This window comes from Perognathus longimembris, chromosome 3 (assembly GCF_023159225.1).
Source record: "Perognathus longimembris pacificus isolate PPM17 chromosome 3, ASM2315922v1, whole genome shotgun sequence".
Taxonomy (NCBI): domain Eukaryota; kingdom Metazoa; phylum Chordata; class Mammalia; order Rodentia; family Heteromyidae; genus Perognathus; species Perognathus longimembris.
In genome coordinates this window covers 119938267-119960328 of record NC_063163.1, presented here as the reverse complement: position 1 = coordinate 119960328, position 22062 = coordinate 119938267, and the positions used below count along the sequence as shown (strand labels likewise).

The 22062-nt window shown below is 48.1% G+C and overlaps 1 long non-coding RNA gene and 1 other non-coding gene across 2 annotated transcripts in view; one reads left to right on the top strand and one right to left on the bottom strand.

Moving 5' to 3' along the window:
- The window catches only part of LOC125349676, a 22467-nt gene extending 14699 nt beyond the window's left edge, over positions 1–7768 (bottom strand). The window contains exon 1 of the long non-coding RNA XR_007210556.1: positions 7741–7768. This is a non-coding gene — a long non-coding RNA (uncharacterized LOC125349676). The remainder of the gene's footprint in view (positions 1–7740) is intronic.
- Positions 7769–20097: 12329 nt separating this feature from the next.
- Positions 20098–20228, top strand: LOC125349808. Its single transcript, XR_007210612.1, has one exon. It is a non-coding gene; the product is annotated as a small nucleolar RNA SNORA11 (small nucleolar RNA).
- Positions 20229–22062: the final 1834 nt, after the last annotated feature.

Below are 22062 nucleotides of genomic sequence, written 5' to 3'. Positions count from 1 at the left end.
CTGCGCCAGATGAGCCTTTTCTGAAGACCTCCTGGGGACAGTCGTACCAGAGCCATTCCTCATGGAGACAGACTCGTGAAACAGCAGCATGCGGCGGGCAGCAGCTCCGCGGAGAGCAGCCCAGGCCCTCTGTGTCCTCCTCAGCCTCCCGCCTGGAGAGGAGCCCAAGCACCAAGCACCCCTGCCAAAGACGCTCCGCTGAATCCATTCTCCATCGTGTGGCCGGGCACTTACTCTAGACCGGCGCTGGGGCCGTGGGATTCATGGAAGGACTGGAGAGTAAACAAGACTGAAAAGCCCCTGCTCTCCTAAGCCCGACTGTAGGAACAGCAAGAGGACATGGTGGGATAAATAACCATTGCATACATGAGAAGGAAAAGAGAAGGGAACGGAGGGGCCGAAGCGGGCTGGACGGACACCGAGGGAGACCTATGGAAACTCAGGAAGGTCCGCGAGTGTAGAAGCCAGGGCTGGAGAAGAAAGGCCCGCTGTCCCTAAGCTTTCTGTGCTCAAGAGGAGAGCTCTACTGCTTGAGCCACAGACCCACGTCCTGCTTTTTGGGGTAGTTAATTGGAGATAATAGTTGTAAGGTCTGCTCAGGAGAACAGCCCCTTCCCCTTCCTCTTTGTGAAAGACAGCAGGTAGCCTAACCAGAAGACACCTGCTTGAAACCGGTAATCACCTGGCTGTCAGCCAAAGACCCCAGGCTGAGGTCGCTTCCTTCTGTCCCAAGCTCACTTCCTGAACCACCCCAGTCACACCTCCGATAGACGGCAAGCCCATCCCCAGGGTCTCAGATCACTTCCGCATCTGCTGTGGTCACACTGCCTCCCCAACTTTCCCTGTATAATCCAACTCAACCATAAGGCCCGCCGCCCTCTCCTTCTCTTCCCCTCTTCTCCCCTCTCTCTGCACACCTCCATCTTGTGTGGGCCGGCAGTTTGCTCCCTCCAATAAACTCCTTTCTGCATGAACCACGTGGAGGTCTCCTTTCCCTGAACCTGACAATAGTCCCAATGAGGCCCTTCTCTCCAATTAACCACGCAAAAACCGAAAGTGGCACCGTGGCTCAACGTGGTAGAGCGCTAGCTCTGAGCAAAAGAGCTCAGGGACCGCGCCCGCACCCTGAGTTCAAGCCTCACAACCAACAGCAGCAAATAAAAAGCTCTGGGCTAGCCTCGAGGCTGCAGGTTCTTTGGGACACGACTCTGGTGCAGTCACTGGCTTTCTCGTACAAATTCCTGATCTGACCTCTCAAAACGTGACTTCTCCGTGTCTTGTCATCGAATCCCAGGTAACACGACCAGTTCGAGTACGCGTCAGGTACTCTGCGCGTGGCTGGGGCGGATGCAAAGCCTGGCGTACCAGGCGGCTCCTCCCGCTCTGAGATGCGGGAAGCTGCTCTCAGGAGCAGCACCAGTCACTTGGTTGACGTCAGGCTTCTGGTTGGGTCAGGTCAGAGGGGGCATTGGTTGCATGGGCCTCGGGAAACAGCATAAAAGAGTTCTAAGCCGATCGTTTGGTTCATTACCCGTGTAAATGACATAACCAAAATATTTTAAGGATCAATGATATCGAATCATCGACCTCAATGTTAATATTCTCAGCTCCTCTAACATCCCCCAAAGAACTAAGTCCTGGATTTGACTGATCCAGGTTCAAAAGAAGAAAGAAATGTGACAGATCTGAAGTCACAAGTTCAAAGTTCAAAGCTGAAGGTCGGGCGTTTGAAGCGCTCTGCGTTTCTGGTCTTGAAAGGGAGGCTAGCAATCTTTCCGTTACAACTCACACGGTGGTAGTAACCTAATTTAAAACGTTAATTTGCCTTTCAGAAGAGTAGTGAGAGCAATGAATGCCCTCAGAACGACTGCTCCGTGTGCTCTTCTCCCTCCCCTCTGCCAAGGGCTCTGAGCTTTCCCGTCGGTGGCCTTCAGGTGTTCTCGGAAGGTGAAACAACCCAAGTTTTACTTGGAATGTGTGGTTTCTGACACAGACTTGGTCCTGGCAGCGCAAGGCGAGGCCCGGAAGAGGCCGCCTCTGTGCCGTGGCTCCGAGTCCCACACTACGGGCAGTGGGGGCTCCTGCCAACGTTCACCCCGCTCCACGCCACGCCCGCGTCCTGGCCGTGGGAAACCAGCCCGGTCGCCGCCTCTCGCCGGAGCCTGTGGTCGCTTCCCTTTAAAACCTCAGCCCTGATCAAAGCTTAGGCCTGAGTCTCTGAGGCAGTCAAAGGAGTAAGAGGAGAGCTCTCACCTGGCAAGGGGTGTCTGACACCAAGGAAGAGCCCTATCGTAGACCTCAGCTCGCACATCCATCCAGCCCTGGATTTGCCAGTTCTGGGACTTGAACTCAGGGCCTGAGCACTGTCTGTCCCTGAGCTTCTTTTGCTCAAGGCTAGCACTTTACCACTTGAGCCACAGCACCACTTCTGCCTTTTTCTGAGTAGTTTATTGGAGATGAGACTCTTACAGACTTTCCTGTCCCGGCTGGCTTCAAACCATGCTCCTCAGATCTCAGCCTCTGGAGTAGCTAGTCTTACAGGCATGAACCACCGGTACCCACTGGATTTGCCCTTTCGACTTTGGAAGGTCGCTGACCACTAAGGAACTACCTAAACACATCCTTCTCAAAAACCCGCCCCTTCCACAGACTCCGACCACGGGGGGCTAGGGGACGAGGAGCCAGCACGATGATCGCAGCACGCCTGTCCCTCTCTGCCTTGGGATGCAAGTTTCCTAACCAGGGTGCTCTTCGTGACACAACGGGGAAACTTGGGTGGGCAGCAAGAAGGCGCTGCCCTTTTCCTGCCAAACAGCATCGGTGGCGCCCAGAGGAAATGGCCGGCAGCAGGTTCCTCCCAACGCGCAGTTCTCACTACCATTGTCACCAGCCTCCAGGCAGGTCACAGGTTCTGGGGCTCCCAAAAGCCATCTGGGAGCTGCCCAGGGAAGGACTGGAGAGGGAGATGGGAGAGGAGTGAGCGGGGCATGCCTAGAGCCTCAAAAATGAGCAAAGCTCATACATCTCACCCCGTGTTTGAGTCCCATACCTCCGGCCAGGGTTCCCATGGAAACCTCACACATTCTATCTAGAGGAGGAGGAAAACATTAAAAATAAGAAGCATCTGAAGTAGGTATGAATGTTCTCCAGGGAAGGCGAGCAGAGAAGGAGGGAGGAACTCACATGGGGAAAATGAGGGACGATCGGGAAGGAGAAAGGACTTGTGGGCAGCAAGCTGACTTCAGTCACAGGAGTAGGAGGCGCAGGGACATGCAAGACACCGCGGTGCACTGGACAAGGTCTCGGACCAAGGGAAGGGAAGAGGAAGGAAAGGGAAAGGGAAAAGGAAAAAGAAAGGAGAAGGGAAGGAATCAGCAGCAGCAAAAATAGAACCACAACTCTGTAATAACAAGACCAATAACATTTAAATAGGTGAAGGATCATTTCTCCAAAGAAGACATACAGATGTCCAATAAGCACATGGGTGCATAGTTGATACCATTATCAGGGAAATACAAATAAAAAAACACTTGATACCCCTACTGTATATGTATGTATGTACACTGTATATGTATTTGTATAGATATAGATATATGGATACATATCTAGACAGAGAGAGGAGGGGTATCAAGTGGTTTTTAGGATATATAGGGTGAAACATATTGCTGGTGGAATCAGAATCCCCACACATGGCTGGTAGAACATAAAATAGTGCAGCCACTTTAGAGAAAGAGTATAGCAACTTTCCAAGAGATCTAGTTATCATAGTTATCTATAGTTATCATAGAATCCAGAAATTCCACTCCAGGTATTGCCAAGAGAAGTGAAAACATATCCACCCAAAAATCTGTATTCACACTAGCATCATCCACAAGAACCCCAAAGTGGAAATAACTCAAATGTTCCTCAACAGACAACTAGGTAAGTAACCTACAATGGGATATCGTTCAACCGTGTGTGTGTGTGTGTGTGTGTGTGCGCGCGTGTGTGTTGAATCATACATCCCAATATGGCCTAGTCTTGACAACACACACACACACACACACACACACACACACACACACACACAGTAAATGTACAAATTAAACAAATCCCTTGAAACAGAGCACAGACTGGTGATGGCCTAGGGCTGGGGAGGTTGTGGGATGTGGGGAAATTATGAGAGTAGTGAAGACTTCCATGAGGAAGATGAAAATGATTGCGGTAATGGTTACACAACCTTTGTAATATGGTAAAAAACCAAGTCTACACTTTCAGTGGGTGAATTGCATGGCCTCTGAATTGCTGCTCAGTAAAGTTGTAATTGAGAAAATTATACCATACAAAAAATTGTGGCATACTGATCCTGCTTTTATGTTAAGTTCTGATTCTTTTTTCATCACGGAGTTTCCACAGTTTTTGTCTTAAGGGTACAGTGCATGACTATCTATTCCTCTCAACTACAGACACCCATGGCTTCCACTAGGCCATGGCCCTGAGGTGGGTGCTGTAGTGCAGACGTTGCTACATGTTGGCTTGGAACGTCCTTCAAAGGGCCTTGTGTTAGAGGCTGGGTCCTCACCTGGGAGCTATTGGGAGTCAGTAGGCCTTGAGGAGGTGGCCCTTTAAGAAGGCCCTCCAGTCCAGCGTCGGAAGGACCCTCTTGTCACCTTAGCCATGAGCTGAGCAGCTTTGCTCTGTCACGTGCTCTACCATGAAACTCTGCTTCAACACAGCCCCAACGCAAAGTGGTCAACTGACCATGGACTGAGACCTCGAAACCCTTCTCTCTCTATAATAACTTGATCATCTCAGGCATTTATCACAGTAAGGGGAAGCTGACTAATGCAGGCATTGTAATTTACAAGCGTCTTCCCTGGGCTGGGAAGGTGGCCTAGCGGTAGAGTGCTTTGCCTACCATGGATGAAGCTCTGGGTTCGATTCCCCAGCACCACATAAACAGAAAAAGCCAGAAGAGGTGCCGTGGCTCAACTGGTACAGTGCTACCCTTAAGGAAAAGAAGTGCAGGGACAGTGCCCAGGCCCTGAGTTCAAGCCCCAGGACTGACAAAAAGAAAAGAAGAAAAGAAAAGAAAAAAGTCTTCCCTGATTCCACAGGAAACCTTGCAGATCTCCTCCTCATTCCTCAGCCTCGGACGCCCGTTCCACGCTTCCTCCTGAACACTCATGAAGTCGTTCTGCCATTCCTTCATGCGTGGTCCCCTTTCGTGTGGTTGTGTGCGCGTGTGTGTATATGTGTGTTTGATTGTGAAGAATAAGGGTTATGTAAAACTGAAAGTGGGCAACCACCCCAATTTTCTAAAAAATGAGAAGAAAAGAAAGATTCTACAAATGACAGGCCACTGTGCATGAAATGGATCCCTAGCCGAATTCCCAAACTGTTATTTTACACCATGGTATTACGGAACATTCAGAAAGCCAGAGCACTTCACAATAGCAGCCAGTAGAGTTTTAGCGAACCCCAGTAATGGAAAATGAATCTTGCTGCCTTTTTGTTAAAGCAATCACGAGACTGCAATAACAGATGAACAAACTTCTAACTACAGTGCATCTTAGATGTTATCAAAGCATCCAGAAGAATCTTCATATCCTCGTGAACGGGACCAAAGGAGGTAGGCAAGAATGGCTGTATATTAGGATAGGTTGCCCACAACTAACCACCAAAAAGCCAGAAATAGAGGTGTGGCTCAAACTGATTGACGTTACTCAAATTTAGCTCAGTACATGTCAACGGAGCAATGGAGCGGCATTGACATCTAAATTGTTCTTGGGTTCCCTCCATACCCAATATCTGAAAACAGATCCACAGTCTAGCTGCTATTCCGACCACTCAGTTCTGAGGGCAGCACTTTCGTGGGTCACCAAACACACAAAGGACTTCTAAGGAACAGTCAAACTGGAGTGCAGATTCCAACTTAAAAAGTAGTTTTAAGGCCAGGTGTCAGTGGCTGATGCCTATAATTCTACCTACTCCGGAGGCTGAGATCTGACGATCGCCAGCCTGGTTCAAAGCCAGCCAGGAAGAAAAGTCTCTGAGAGACTCTTATCTCCAATTAACACTAGAAAACTAGAAGTGGCGCTGTGGCTCCAGTGGTCGAGCACTAGCCTTGAGCCAAGAGAGGCTCAGGAACAGCACCCAGACCCTGGGTCCAAGCCCTACAACCAACACCAATGCCAACGCCAACGCCAACACTACCAACAACATACTTTTAGGAAGAATGAGGAGACAAGTGTACCATTTGGGAGCCATAAGGACATGATAGTGACTTAAATAGTTTGAAAGAAGAAAGTAAGAAAAGGAAAATGGAACTAACCCTATATAACTCAGGGCAGAATTAAAGCCAGATAACGGAAGTGTGTGTGTGTGTGTGTGTGTGTGTGTGTGTGTGTGTATTTTTGTTTTTGTTGCCCATCCGGGGGCTTGAACTCAGGGCCTTGGCACTGTCTCGGAGCGTCTTTTGCTCAAGGCTAGCACCCTACCACTTGAGCCACAGTGCCACTTCTGGCTTTTTCTGTTTACGTGGTGCTGAGGAATCGAACCCAGGGCTTCATGCACGCTAGGCAAGCGCTCTACCACTAAGCCACATTCCTAGCCCCTGTGTGTGTGTTTCCTTTTATCAGTTGTAGGGTTTGAACTCAGGACCTGGGCACTGTCCCTGAGCTCTTTTGCTCAAGGTTGGCACTCTACCACTTGAGCCACAGCGCCACTTCTGGCTTTTCCAAGCAGTAGCCTGAGCTGTCCTTGAACCCAGTGGCTGGCCTCTCTGGAAGGCTGCAAATGCAAGTTAAATAATCACATGAGGTTAGACCTCATGGCTCACTGGGTCTCTTCCAAGTCAGTGATACGATAGACCTGTTTACTATAGACCTGTTTCCTGTGTCTGCTTCTAGCCTCGCAAATGCTGTGTGCTTTAGTCAATGTGTGTTTGGGAGAAATTCCTAAGCTACCTTTCCCTAATTCCATCTCTTAACCTGAGGTCCTGCCCGGGACCTCTCTTTTGCCCTTCCCAATCCTTGTCTACATCTTCCTTTGTTCCTCCTATGACAAACACAGAACAGATCCTTCACCACCCACCCACAACCCTCACTGAGACTGGGGTACGTGAGGCGCCTTTGAAGAAGGAACGAAGAAGGAAGAGACTGAGCCCAGTGGCTTTGTGCCCGCTGTGTTTTGATGATAAATCTCTACCACTCCCTCGCTCTGGGACATACACAGATGTTCTTAGAGCTGATAGAACCAAGGTCATGTGGCTTGCCCTCCAACGCCGCTGCCTGGCTGTCATCTTTCTGCATGCCACTGAATGCTTACAGCATCTCATCACGTTTTCCTGCTTTACTGGTGAGTTGCAAACACCAGACCCCGATAGCTTTGGTCTCTGCTGTAACCACAGAGGGGCATGTGACTGATAGTAATTAAATACATAATTTTCCTTACCCTCCCCCCATATGCTCCAGTCTCATTGAGATTATCCTCATGGAGGTCCTGCTGAAGGCTAAAGCTTAGCTGGGAGCCCGTAACCCTAGCAATTCAGGAGGCTGAGGTCTGTGGGTCAAGGTTTGAAGCTAGCGCAGGCGGGGAGATCTATGAGACTCTGGGCTCCAATGAACCAGCAAAAAGCTGGAAGTGGTATTGTGGCCACGCTCTGAGCAAAACAAAGCTCAGAGATCGTGCCCGGGCCCTGGGTTCAAGGCCCAGGAGCAGCACGCACGCACACGCACACGTGCACACACACACACACACACACACACACACACACACACACACACTCTAAGAACAATGACCAAGTCTAGTGCTCTGACCACTACAGCCCATGGGCCCTTGGTCTTGTATGTTGTAATAGAAGTGCATCGACTCGAAGGGTGGAGGGAGCACAGACTGAATACTGCATGCTGGCTATATGCTAAGCACGCTTCTGCTCTCAGGCTAAAACATATGGGGACACACAGGGAACGGCCATCTCACACACGGCTGCCTACCTCCTGCTGGACACCCGTAGTCTTGGAAGGCAATCCGCTTTGTTCAAGCTCGGTATCTTTCACAGACCTTTCTTGGGGCTTTCTCTTGGGATTCCTAGTTCAAGGCCTTCCATACAGCGAGTAACAGAGAACTATACCATCTCCTGCTGTTCTGGATGTGACTTGGAAGCACAGGGCAGAAAGCATGTCCACAGATTTGTCCCTTTGTCTCTGCAGGTGCATCGTCAAAGCTATGACAAGCCACCCATTGTCTTAATGGCTCCCTTCCTGGCCTCCTGTCTGGGCTTAAGAGGTCCCCTAGGCCTGGCTCCAACTTCCTGTTATAACACAGTCCCCTTCTCTCTTTCTCTCAAAAATAAGATCTTATTGTTATTTTTAAGCTGTTATACAGATGGGTTGTCATTTCATAAGTACATTTGTTTTTGGACAATGTCGTTCCTTCCTTCACTCTCCGCATCCCTGCCCACAAGTTACAAAGTTCCTTTCCACACAGTGCCTATGGAATACCATGGCTGCATTTGCTCACCCTTTCTCCCTCCATTTCTGGAGCCCCCTCTCCTCACCCTCAAAGGACAAAAGACAGCAGCAGCAGCCCAAAAAACCCCCAGCCCAAAAAACAAGCAATATCTCCACCACTACCACCCCACCCCCTCCCCATGATTCTATCTGCTGGAATTCATTTCACTTCTCTTCCTTGATGGCCTTCCTGCTGAGATGTCATCTCTAAAACTCTGGACTGGTCCCTCCAGAGAGCATTTCCTTTCTCCTGCCCCCAGCACACAACCTGCTCTCTCGGTGCCTACGCTTTATCTACCTGGGACATCTCATTGTACCCAGAGCGTCTCAACACACTAGAGGCTGACTGGTTCACACGAGGGAGAGACGTTTGGGGAATACTTTGGCTGTGTATGCTTTCAGACACTCATGTCTGGGTTGTGATAGCAGGTATCACCCCAGTGCAAGGTGAACAGACAAGGAGGCACATCCCCAGCCAAGTCAGCATCAGGGAAATGTAACAGCGTGGTTCGCGGACATACTGGTAAAACTGTAAGAGGAATTCTGGAGCGGAGCCCCAGAGTGTTTGAAGGGAGTGGTGTTTTGCTTGTCACAGTGGATACTTTTGTGAATAGTTCAGGAAGGGAGGAATGGACGGGAGGGAGAAAGATAATGCTGATTAGCTGTAGGTAGGACTCTGTGTGCTTTTTGTGAGTCTGACTTAGTCAAGTAACAGCTATTGAGTATCCCAAATCCCATGGCAATTCTAAGACACCAACTTGGGACAAAGGAACACAGGATGAGTAGCGATCCGCACACGGTCCTGTGGGAGGAAAGGACTCACACTGAAAGGACCTGATGATTCAAGTCCTACCTACCATCCCAACAAAGTCCCAACTCCTTGGCCTGAGCCAGACACAAAGGCAAGATCTGGGCAAATAGAAATGAAAAAAGAGAGAGAGAACGATGCCCGTGTTGACAAGTGAGGAACTGCCTTGTCATTTAGGATGACTGTCTTAGGGACAAATGGGACTCAACTGGTCCATATCCCCTTCAAGTTCTTCTCAAGTCTTGCCAAGCTATTTCTCAGTGTCTACATCAGGACATACTCATTAACAACAGCAGGACTCAAGGCCTTCCTGGTCCTGTATCTATTTATAGTCTACCCAGAGGAATTTATATTAGCAATAAAAAAGAGGTAGTATGTGTGTTCTTATTAAGATATATTTTATGAGTTCTATTCTGGTAAATAAATCAGGATACAAAATTGTACATGCCATCTGATTAGAAGCACGCGAGTAAGAGAATTCTTTGTCATCTAGCAGAGATTATGTAGTTACATTAAGAGGGTAGAATTGGGATAATGGTTTATCTCCTAGAAGCATTCTTTCAATGCTGACTTTCACCCTGTTTTCCTTTCTTCCAAATTTAGAAATAAATCAGTAATATTGATGTGGAAATGCTGCTGTCTTTCCTTCTGACTTGTTGGCCAGGGAATAGAAGAGACAATAGAGAATGTGCCAGCAAATGCATGTGCACCTGTGGAGGATGTATGTAGACCCAGATCGAGCCAGGCAACTCTGCAAAGCACAGAAGAGCTAGCACAGTGACATTAGACATCCAGCCACTAAAACCCACTTCACAGGTGATTTGTAGCCCATGGCTAGGTTGTTGCTATTCAACCGGTCTCAAATCTCAAGCACTTTCCCCCATAGTCTCTTACACTATTTTTCAATTGTTTCGTATAGAACATATGCTACTTGTGGAGTAACATGGCTCTCACTCTTCTGTTACCACCTAAACCCCATCTACTTCTCCAGCGGCCTCATGAACCATTCCAGCACTGGAATAAATAATCACTGAAGCCTAGCAAGGCAATCCGAGGATGCGCCGGTGACCTAGCAGTTCTTTAAGAAGAAGGCCCTCGTGGTACCCAGACCGCTCCCTGTGCTAATGGTACCCAAGACCCAGGGTTCTTTCTCTCCTGCCCCTGTGTCGAGTGATAGTCAAGAGACTTGTTTACTGTGTTTGATCGTCCTCTGCTCTCTTGACTTCCTGGAACAGGATGTTATTTATCAGGAAGCAGTCCAATCTCCCAGCCTCCCATACAGAGAGACTTCTCTGGCACCTGCTATTGGTCCGCTAACTCAACCCTCATTTCATGTTCTCTTTCTCCTTGCCTTCTCTTGCAATGAGAACCAGAAAGAATATTTTGTTCCAGCTTCCTTTGCAACCCACAATGGCTCTTCCCAGCGCTGGCCAAGAAGACATAAAGGAAATTATACTAGGAAGCTTCTGGCTGTTCTTGAAAAATGGCAGGCAAGAAGATCCCTGAGCAGTACTGGCCTTCATGGAGCCTCAAAACCACAGCCCCAGGGTCAGGGTCAAAGGCAGTGAGCAAGGGGGATTGGAAACACAAACAAAGCCCTCCTCTGACTGCACTGTCTGCCGCCTGAACCAGGCCTGAAGCCATGTTTCCTGGAGGAATGACATGAAAAGGCCCCTCTCCGTTGCTTGAGCTTCTGCTGGTTGGGTAGTCAGTAAGTTGGAACCAAAGACACTCGTAAGTGAATCACTCTCTTGAATCATTCATTTGTAAGCAGAGTAGATAGACATGGTTTTTTATCACCCTGTTTAAATTCCTCGATAGCTCCAATTCCAGGGACCTTGGTTCTGATCAAAGATACACCTCTGGGGTGCCCGCACAAGCTCCTACCCCTTCACTCCATCCCTTGACTTCCGTTGCTAGTATTCCCAAAGAGCACTTTCTGTCCTTTCCCCGTGTCTTTGTTTTCTCTCCCTGGGATGCTCTCCCCTCCCCTTCCTTCCCTGCCTGTCCTTCAAACGATGAACACGGGGCATCATCTCCTGTAAGAAAGTTTCCCCCTACTCCAGACAGGGTTGTAAGCTCCTCTTCTGCGTGACCCGAACTCCCGAACACGCCTCTACCTGTGCACAAACCGTGTCAGGGATCGTGGGTCCACTTAAGGTCTGATTTCTTCCCTACAGGGGGTCTTTCTCTCATAAAAGGGCCCGTATTTGTACGCTCACGTACACACCTAGGCGCTACCCCAGTGCATAACAATGGAAATAAATGTGTTCACAGGCGTGCACATGTGTGTGCACACACGCACACACACACATACACGTCTATTCCCCGGTGAATGGATCTCCGTGTCAAATATCTATTTACCCTTCTTCTTTTGTTTTGATCAGAGAAAAGCTTCAGTAACTGAAAATTCCCACGTCACATAAAGCTGGAGAAAAACAGCCCAATAGATGGAAGTTTCTTTAAAACATTGTCAAGAGCAAACTCACCTGTGTGAGGGCAAGCTAATTGATAACCATTCCCACACAGCCACCTCCCAGTGGCCGAGGGGAGAAGGATGATTTGAAACAAAGTGTAAGGAGAGGGGGCAGATTGAGAGCAGAGATGATATCAGTGCCAACGGAACCACAAAATTTTTTTTTTGTGCCAGTCCTGGGCCTTGGACTCAGGGCCTGAGCACTGTCCCTGGCTTCTTTTTGCTCAAGGCTAGCACTCTGCCACTTGAGCCACAGCACCACTTCTGGCCGTTTTCTGTATATGTGGTGCTGAGGAATCGAACCCAGGGCTTCATGTATAGGAGGCAAGCGCTCTTGCCACTAGGTCATATTCCCAGCCCCGGAACCACACAATTTTTAAAGATCTACTCAACCAATTATCATCAGAATATCAAAGGAATAGAGAACAGCGGGTCTGCGCATGACCATGCATGCCTGTAATCCCAGCACTCTGGAGATTGGGCCACAGACGAGACCTTGTCAAAAAAAAAAAATAAAGTGAGCTGGGGGAGAGTGACGGAAGAGGCTCCGTGGATAAAGACGCATTGCATTTATACACCGATGCGCTGAATTGGGAAGTCACTAACACTGATTGCTCGTGCTGGGAATTAAGTGAGAACCCGAATGTACTGTTTCTCAGTGAGGTGTTTGCCACAAGGCAAGTGTTGTTAATGACCAAAACGATCATGATGAAGTTGATTCCTCGGGCAGGTTAGACTTAGTTCAATGCCAAGGTCAAATGGATCTTTTATGGACACCGTGGCTATTTGCTCCATGGGCCACTGGGGAGGACGGATGCTATCCTATCCTCTGTGAGTGACGGCAACCCGGCAAGGGAGCTCTGATAATGCCGTAGTGGAGCTCATTGCTAGGACTTCTCCCACGTCTGCTGCCTCAGGCCCCAAGCACGCAGCCCAGAGCACCGTAGCCCAGACAGTGCGGCTGATCTAGAAACCAAAGGAGTGCGGCGGCGTATGCTTTGAAGTAGGTTAACCAAACGTACCCAGGTACACCAGCAGCCTGTGAGGAAAATACAACTTGCAGGCTGTGAGGTCTGCGGGCCGGTGATCTCAAGGGTGTAGAGGCTGTTTTTAACTTGCCCTTCCCGCAAGAGATGTCAGCTAGACTCTTCCCCGGCTTTTATTCCAAAGATAGTAAATCTGTGGTTAGAAATCGCTGGGCCTTAATGGTCCCTGTTGTTTGAGATGTGGCTCCTTGAAGCGCTGGGCTGTGGTTTCTGTTAAAGGTTGAACAGGGACCTTGGCATAGGGTGAGAGACAGAGGGCTGTAAGTAGTAGAGTAGTGATTGTTTCGTATTACCATTTTGTCTCCAAGACGCCATAGCAAAATGGCCTAGCTTGGAAGGAAAGCTGGACTCAGTTTGATTGAGGCAGGGGGAAAACTGGATAGACAAAACACAAAATTACTTGATGAGTTATTTCAGGACAGACCAAACCAATAGCACAGATAACAGAGAGACAATCCAGACTATAAACATGTCATGTATAACATTTTGGAAGCAGTTAGTAGCATTGGAACAGGCCCCAAGAATAGTCAAAGCAGCGATACCAGCACGATACATGGGAACACCCACCACAAGGCATTGGCCTTCCCCACCAGCGCAGCTGGGAAACTACTCAGTAAAGCTATTAACATGGATGGGTCCATGGCTCTCCCTGGAGAGCAAATCCCAGGCAAAACAGCCAGCCAATAAGAAACCTGTGTCCGGAACGACCGTCCCCATTCCACACAGCTAAACTTGTAGGGGCATCTCTTTGAACTCTGGCAAAAGGAGACTGTGTGATTTCATTGAGCGTTCCATAATGCAATTTATGAATTGATGTTTTATGAAGGGAGAGACAGCAGGTCATGAAGATTTCCTTAGTTCGCTTACAAGCAGCTTCATTGCTTGGCATACACGTCCTTGTCCACAGGCAAGCCATCTGCCCCCCTATTATGGAAGAGATGTACCTAGGAAGGCTATCCCCTTCTTCCTATGCATATTTTATTCCTGGGGTGGGGACAAGACGCCCGGCATTAGGGACAGGTGCTTCAGGGCCATTTCTGTACCAGCCAGCCTGTGTCCCATCGACCTGACCAACGAGGCCCCACACAGCAACTTGGAGAGGCCTCACTTTAGGGGAGGGAAGCCGGGGCTGGATAAGCACTGACTCAGATGACTCCACTGGGCACATCACGGGCGCTCTGCCACTCCTGAACAACTTGCAACCCGCTGGGGCCCACACTGTTAGGATTCACCTAAGCCCTCAAATCGCCCTGCTGTTAGACCAGGCAAGGCCCATGTCTGCGCCACATGAGTCTAACCATTCTGCTAGGTGAGAGATAACGATCTCAGTGCTCAACACAAGCAGCTGGCACTTAACAGAGAGAAATGTGATTTGAAAAAATAGTCAGGAGAATGCTGGTGGCATGGTTCAAGTAGTAGAGCTCCTGCCTTGAGTAAAAAAGCTAAGGGACAGTGGCCAGGCCCTGAGTTCAAGCTCTAGTACCAGTGCACGTGCACACAACCACGCATGTGTGCGTGCATGCACGCACACACACACACACACAGAGTATCCATACAGGACAATCTGAGGACCAGAGTATTTTACTTGGTGCCCAGGCAGTCACCCCAGTGGGAATGGCGGCCTCCACTACCTCACAAACAGACCTTCATGGACAGCATGAAATCCTGTGTCAGGCCCAAGCTGATTCCCAGACAGACTCCAGTAAGCGACTTCTTGTTTCTCGGCCTCAATTTCTTCATCTATAAAAGGTTAAACAAGGCAATTCTGGGCTCCTAAATAACCAGAGACATACAGAGCAATAATCACAAAGGGCCACCAAGAGTCAAACTTCTAGTATTTCTTGTCCAGAGTCTGCTGTAAGGCAAGCAATGAGGGAGTCATGTGACCCTCTACAAGACTGCTTCCTGGGTAACTGGGTTTGACATCTCAATTGTAAGCCTGGGTAATCACATTTAGTCCTCCTGTGAAAACAGTGGAAGAAACCAGAACCACCCACAAGGAAAGATAACAGATTGACACAGAAAGGACATTTTAAAGCCCTGCTCCAGTGCTCTGTGAACAAATGGTCAGGCAGATAAAGCACAGCTGGAGAGGCCGGCCTGGGGCTCACATCTGTAATCCTTACAACCCAGGAGGATGGTGGTTCAAAGCCAACCTCAGGCAGACAAATTCCTGAGACTCTTATCTGGAAGTCTAAGTGTGGCTCTGGTGGTAGAGCCACCAGCCTTGAGTGATAAAGCTAAGCAAGAGTGTAAGGCCCTGAGTTCAAGCTCCAGTAGGAGCATCGGAAACAAAAACACGTGTAAGGTTTAACAACTGCACCCCCCCCCCCCCCGCTGCATCTATAAAACCTTTTGGATGACACCAATGGGTCGCAAATATGTAGAGGCCGGTTTTCTTCCACTAATTGTATGTACGACAGAGACTTGAAGTGGCACCAAGCTACCGTTATAAAGACCTAGCAAACAGCTGGGCTCAGGGTGGAGCCGGGGGCGGGGCCTGGGGTGGATCAGGGTAAGGATGGACAGGAAGCACAGCCCAGGTCAGACAGGTGGGACTTGCACCTGCGAGGGCCGCTCACCGGACGACAGGAAGAGCTTTGTCTGCCCTAGCAGTTGCTCATACGCCGGCTGGCTTCTGGTGGCAATGTCTATAAAAGAGCACACGACTGAGGGGTGACTCACCCCGCACCGCACACCAGGCTGGATGAAAAGGGAAACCATTATCTTCCTCGGCTGGACGGAGGTGTGGGGAATGGCCTAGAAAATCCGCTTTGTGAACTTAACATTGCGTGATATGAGACATAGCAACTGTTCTCTGGGAGCGACAAATTTAAGTATTATGACATAAGATAAAATAAAAATAATACAACCCAGGAACAAAAAGAATTCTGTGGCTTGGGCCTCCAAAAAAATCTACAGGTGGAAAAAGCTTGGAACTACATGTTCTAGAAACTCTTCAAAATACCAATTAACCAGTCTCTCTCCCCATCCATCATCCTAAAATGGCGAGGTGGGCTCTGAGACTCCCGCCAGCATACAGTCCTGACTCCACACAGGCCTTTCGCCAAGCAGCGCGATGCGCGCGGGGCGGAGCCAACATTGACCCACACAGCCTTTAAAAACAACCTCCCATTCAACAACCAACAACTTGTTGCTGTTGGTGGTGGTGGTGGTGGTGGTGGGGCTTGAACTCAGGGCCTAGGTGCTGCCCCTGAGCCTCTTTGTGCGCAAGGCTAGCACTCTACCACTTGAGCCACAGCGTGACTTCCAGGCTTTTTTTTTTTGAGTGGTTAATTGGAGATAAGTCTTATGGGAACTCTTTTGCCCAGGCTGACTTTGAACCACAATCCTCAGATCTCAGCCACCTGAATGATTACAGGTGTGAGCCATCGGTTCCAGGCTAATAAGCAACCCCTGATCATGCAAATACAGTAAATGTCTGTTAAGGTGGTTGGTTGCTAGGCAACCTTATGTCTGGGTGTTGAGGGGCAGAGCATTTATCTGTAGGTGTCAACCCAGTCTTAAAGTATTTGCAAGATCTCTGATGGACTGAAAACTCCCATTCTGTGCCCTGTGTGGGTCTCCAGTCTCTCTCATTCTCCACCTTCATCCCCAGGGTCTCGCTTTGTTTCCCTGGAGCCAGTCTGACAGCCTCTCACCAGCTGCCTCAATGCCTCCTGAGCACACCCATCTTCCCAGCGCCCCCAGCGCCATGCCCTTCCACCCTGCTCCTGGCCACAACCACGCTTCCCGTGCCCGGGATGCCAAAAATGGGCCTCTCAACTCCAACAGGGGTTCACACAGTGTGGAAAGCAACTCTCACCCAACAATTCTGACTCTTCAAAAGGTTTCCGTTCTCTTGTAAATCCCTCTCTCCCTCCGTACTTTTACTCTCCAAAAGATTACTTCCCTCTTCTCCCCAGAAGAAATAGAAAATGAAAGCTGTGTCCTGAGGTGACCCCCATGGCCTTCTAGCTCCAACTTCTAAAAGCAGAATTCACCAGAATATCTTCCCACATTTTGAAAAAGAAAAGGTGGGGGGGGGGGCTTCTTCTCTTCCCTTGTAGAACTTGAGTGAAAATTAAATCAATCAATGTAAAGCTACATAGCACAATTTTGACAAGCTGTAAATATTGGTTCTCTTTTGCTCTTTCCTCTGCACATTTAGCTCTCCAGAGACGTTTTTGTTTGCTGGATTCTATTGTCCTCTGCGTTCCCAAGAGCCCTAGTCCCTTGATTGTCTCTTCTCTATCCTGTGTCTCCAATTTCCCCATTTCTACCTGCCTGTTTGGCCTTTGGGTAAACACAGTCTTGTGATTCTTCTCTTTGGAAAATATTTTCATTTTTCCTTATGTAAATCACAATGCCTTCGCCTTCCTTTAATTAAAGTCTAAACGGTGGTGACCCCCGAGTCTCTATTCAGTTCCCCAGCTCTAGCTAATACTACTCTTTTCTTCCTTTCCTCTTTTGCGACAACTTCACCGAAACTCTAATTGCAAGTTTACAAATCAGCTCCCATACAATGCCTTTTTCATCCTCGCTTTGCTCACAGCTTGCTCTTATCACCTTACCTTCCGAACTTCCTTCCTCTCTCTCTCCTCTTCTTCCTCCTCCTCTTCCTCCTCCTCTTCCTCTTCCTCCTCCTCCTCCTCCTCCTCCTCCTCCTCTTCCTCCTCCTTCTTTTGGTTCTCTATGATTTGAACACTGGCCATTGACCCAGCACAGCAACGGTAAGTAGGACATTAGTGTGTTGGTCGATCTGCCTCTTCCTTTGCTCAGCTTCTGCCAAATTTTGAGGACTTTCCCTTAAACTTGCTCTCATATCTATCTGGAATGCTTGTACGTTTGTTTGTTTGTGCTGCCAGCACTGAGGCTTGAACTCAGGGCCTCACACTCTTGCTTATTTTTTTTCCCCTCAAGGCTGACACTCTACCACTTGAGCCACACCTCCGTTTTCAGCTTTTTGCTGGCTAATTGAGATAAGAATCTTGGGGGGCTTATCCCTGAACTGACTGCAAACCGTGATCCTCCGATCTCAGCCGCCTAAGTATCTGGGATTGCAGGTGTGAGCCACTAGTGTGCAGCGGCTCAACCCCTCTTTCCAGAATCCAAACCCCACCGACCCAAGTGCGAGCACCTGGAGCATCTGGAGTCTGACCTTGACTTTGGACTCACTCTCCACATTGCTATCAGTGTTGGCTCCCCAAATAATAATAATAATAATAATAATATTTCCCTCTCGATGGAAAATAATGCCTGTGTCATCAGTTCAATACAAGCGGTACAACAAGACCTTTTACTGTCTCACTCAAATTCATTGCTCCAGGCTGCTGGCCCCTCTCAGGGCAGACTAACAGCGCACGAACACACCAAGATGATGACAGCATATGCTCTGCTACCTGGCACACACCTGCTTACCTTCCAGAACCCAGCTCGAACGTCACCTCTTCCCAAAGAGCCTTCCCAGACTCACCTAGCCTATTCTGCTCACTGCTCTGGGTTTGGTGTTCTGAGACAGTTACACTCCTTTAGTGTCATACCCATGAGGCTTTGGCTCATATTTATCTCCTTTATTGTAGATCATGAGCTCTCTGAAGAAAGAACTGTGTCTTCTTCAACTCTGTATTTCTAATACAGACCTCACTTCTTGTTTAATAAATATTTGTTGAAAAACAGGAGGATGCAGTAATAAAGAAAAATGACAGGCATAAGCTTAGAGCAGAAAAAGCTTGGAGTAAGGACACATTACATCCTGTGCACAATTGGCCAGAGATAAGTACTCCAGTACAAAAGAAGAAAAGACGATAAGAGCACTTCCCCGGTGCTCTGAAAACACTCGATTCCTATCCATTAACTTGTTTCTGTCCTTTGCTCCCACAGGAACAAAGCCCATAAAAAGTGTGAATGTCTGTATTCTCCTCCTGTCTCAGGCTCGTTTGTGATACCTTTTGTTCTCTCCCAAGACCAACTGCTCAAACTTGATCCCAGTCCCACCATTCCGATGCCGGTACAGGAGGTAGCTAAAAGGCTGAACCGCTTCTGTTTTAATTTGACTGTTGCTAAGAGCTAGCAGACCTCAAACAGAAGAGTCAAAACTCAGCCCTCGCACACTGCATGCAGGTCTATGGCACATGGGTGTCCTAAGAAATACCAAATTTGTGGAGAAAGAAAAGGAATAGGTAAAATTATTTTTAACTTAGGTTGACTTATTCTCCAGCCTCATCAGCTGTTAAACCAGCGCTCTAAGAAAATAACCCCACTAATTCATTCCTGCTTTTTGACAAGCCAAAATTAATCATTGAGCTTGGGTTGGTCTCGCTGCTAAATAAAGCCACCAGCACAGTCTTCTTTACCTGGGTTTGGGCTTTCTCAGACAAATAGTAGGAAGCTTGTGCATATGGGGGTGGCATATGAAGGGGAGGGATGGGCCAAGCCCTGGAATCAACATTCTCTATTGCTTGTTGCCAACTGAGCTCAATGGAGGGAATGGCCTCAGCCAAGATGAAGAAAGACCTCAGGCGTACAGAAGCTTGAATTCCAAGGGACCTGCATGTACTCTCTTGGAAGTGCTGGTCTCCCTTAAATTGTGCTACAATTCCTTTGCATTACAGAACTTGAAGTGGGCTGGGAAGTGGTTTAGCGGTAGAGTGCTTGCCTACCATGCATGAAGCCCTGGGTTCGATTCCTCAACACCACATAAACAGAAAAAGGCAGAAGTGGCACTGTGGTTCAAGTGATAGAGTGCTAGCCTTGAGCAAAAGAAGCTCAGGGCAGTGCCCAGGCCCTGAGTTCAAGCCACAGGACTGGCCAAAAAAAGAAAGAAAGAATAAAGAACTTGATTTAACCACTGTTCAGCTATATGGGACCAGGATTCACAAATAAGGATAATTGAAAAAAAATTAAGGAAGATTTTTTAAGTAGCAAGACTATAAACTATAAATCCCTTCTGTGATTTAAGTGTCAAGGCTCCTTGGCAGTGATTCACATGACAACACCTTTATTGAATAGGAGCATTGTCAAATGGGTGCTGATAGTTCACATCTGTAATCCTAGCTACTCAGGAAGCTGAGAGCTGAAGATCCCAGTTTAAGGCCAACAGGGCAGGCAAGTCTAGAAGACTCTTCTCTCCATCCTTTAGCCACCAAAAAGCCAGAAACGGAGCTGTGGCTCAAGTGGTAGAGCTCCAGCCACGAGTGAAAAAGCCAAGCGAGAGCAAGAAGTCCTGAGTAGAAGCCCCAGTATCGACACAAAATAAAGTAAAACTTTAAAAGTGGGGTGTGCTCAGAGCATGGGTTCCAAAGAATGGCTCTCCTGTTTATAACACACTCAAAAGCAATCTGTGGTCTTTGATGAGGAAGAAAACAAAAATGCTGTGGCTTCCTATGAATAAATGCCCTACATGGGGGAAAAAAAAGAAAAGGGGGGCACTGGGCCTCAAGGAAATGGATAGTCTTTCTCTCCACTCTAAATGCTGTAAGTTAGATTTGCATATGGATTCATATTTTAGGCAACCCCTTTGTGTATCAAGTATAAGGAAGAGCTCTGTGACTCTCCCTGTAGATACAGAGAAATATTTAATGATGAACGGTGAGAAAGGATGACAAGGAAAAGTGAAAGTGGCAAGCTGCAAGGAAAGTATAAGGTAGGGAAATCAACGTATTTAAAACCGGGACATTGGCTTTCGGCCCCATAAGCATTCCCGCTGCTTATGCACATCTTGTCTCAGTGCCTTAGTTTCTGTGACTTTAAAATATGAATAACAATCATTTATTCTGCATAAGATTTCTGCCACGGACAACTCATGAGACAAGTGACAATTCAGCAGTATAGACTGAGCACCCTCAATCTGAAATCCACACTTTCTTAGCACTAACATGATGTCCTAAGTGGAAGGCTCTAAGTCTGACTTCCCATGGCAGGTCACAGTCAAATACAGGTGCATTTAGAATACTGTATAAAATCGTTATCATACCTGAATACGGGCACAAAAAAAAATATGAATTTCCTGTTTAACTTGGATTATCATCAAGATACCGCATTACGAAAATGAAAATATTAAATGGAAAACTAAATCTGATCTACTGTGGTCCCAAGCATTTTAGACAAGAAACATTTGGCGTAGGATGAAACCATAAAACTGAAAGGTTTGGAGGAGCTTTTGTTCAGGGAAGAGCTATAGAAGCTGTTGGGGGGAAAAAAATAAGAAAAGAAAATGGAGCTGAAGAATACATTCACAAATATATCTTGACAAAGACCAGCAGGAAGTGGCCCAGGTTCACGGGTAAATGTCTGAGGAAGATGCATGGTCTGGCAAGGCGGGGCCACAGACGGCCACGTTCTTCCTGGTGGCTCATAGACCCTCTGAGCCGAGAGACCTTGACATGGAGGGGAAGGCGTCCCAACCAGGAGGCTGTACTCTGACTTGTCAGTAGTAATGCAAGTCGAGGCCTGGGTTTATCGTTTCCCCTTTGTCCCCAGATGCATTAAGAAGAACTTGCTTGGTTTCCCGAGCCATGCCAGATACAACGGCAAGAACTAGATAGCCAAGAAGAAAGAATGCCAAGCCAGGCACCGGTGGCCCACGCCTGTGGTCCTAGCTACTCAAGAAGCTGAGATATGAGAAGCTCAGCTCACAGTAAGCCTGGGCAGGAAAGTCCATGAGACTCTTATCTCCAATAAACTTCTCAGAAAAAGCCCGACGTGCGCTCGGGCTCAAGTGGTAGAATGCTACCCAGCCTTGGGCACAAAGGGGCTCAGCGATGGCACCCAGGCTCTGATTTCAAGCCCAAGGACTGGCAAATAAATAATTTTAAAAAGAAGGAATACGAAGAAAACAGCAACATGCCTGCCTGGTTAAAGGAGGCAGAGAGACTGGCTTCTGCCTTCCCCGGTGTGGACTGTCATGTTAGTTCTTCATCCGACGGCATGTCCACATGGCCCCTGTCAATCTTCTAATTGCTCCCTGACTCAGAGGCACAGACCCGTTTACTTCTAAAGGGAAATCTCAGCCCCTACAAGGTGATGCGGCAGGAAGAAGCGTTCCTTTCTGAGTCAAACTGTCCCATCCATTGCCCCTTTGAAGTCAGAACTGACTCAACAGCAGGCTTCATCACTCTCTCATCTAGATACCACACCAGGCAAAACCGCATTTTAAAAGTAGTAGAGGGAGAACTGTATAAGCCTTCAAAAGATAAGAAAATGGAGCCATAAATATCCTATGAAACATGAATGTGCATA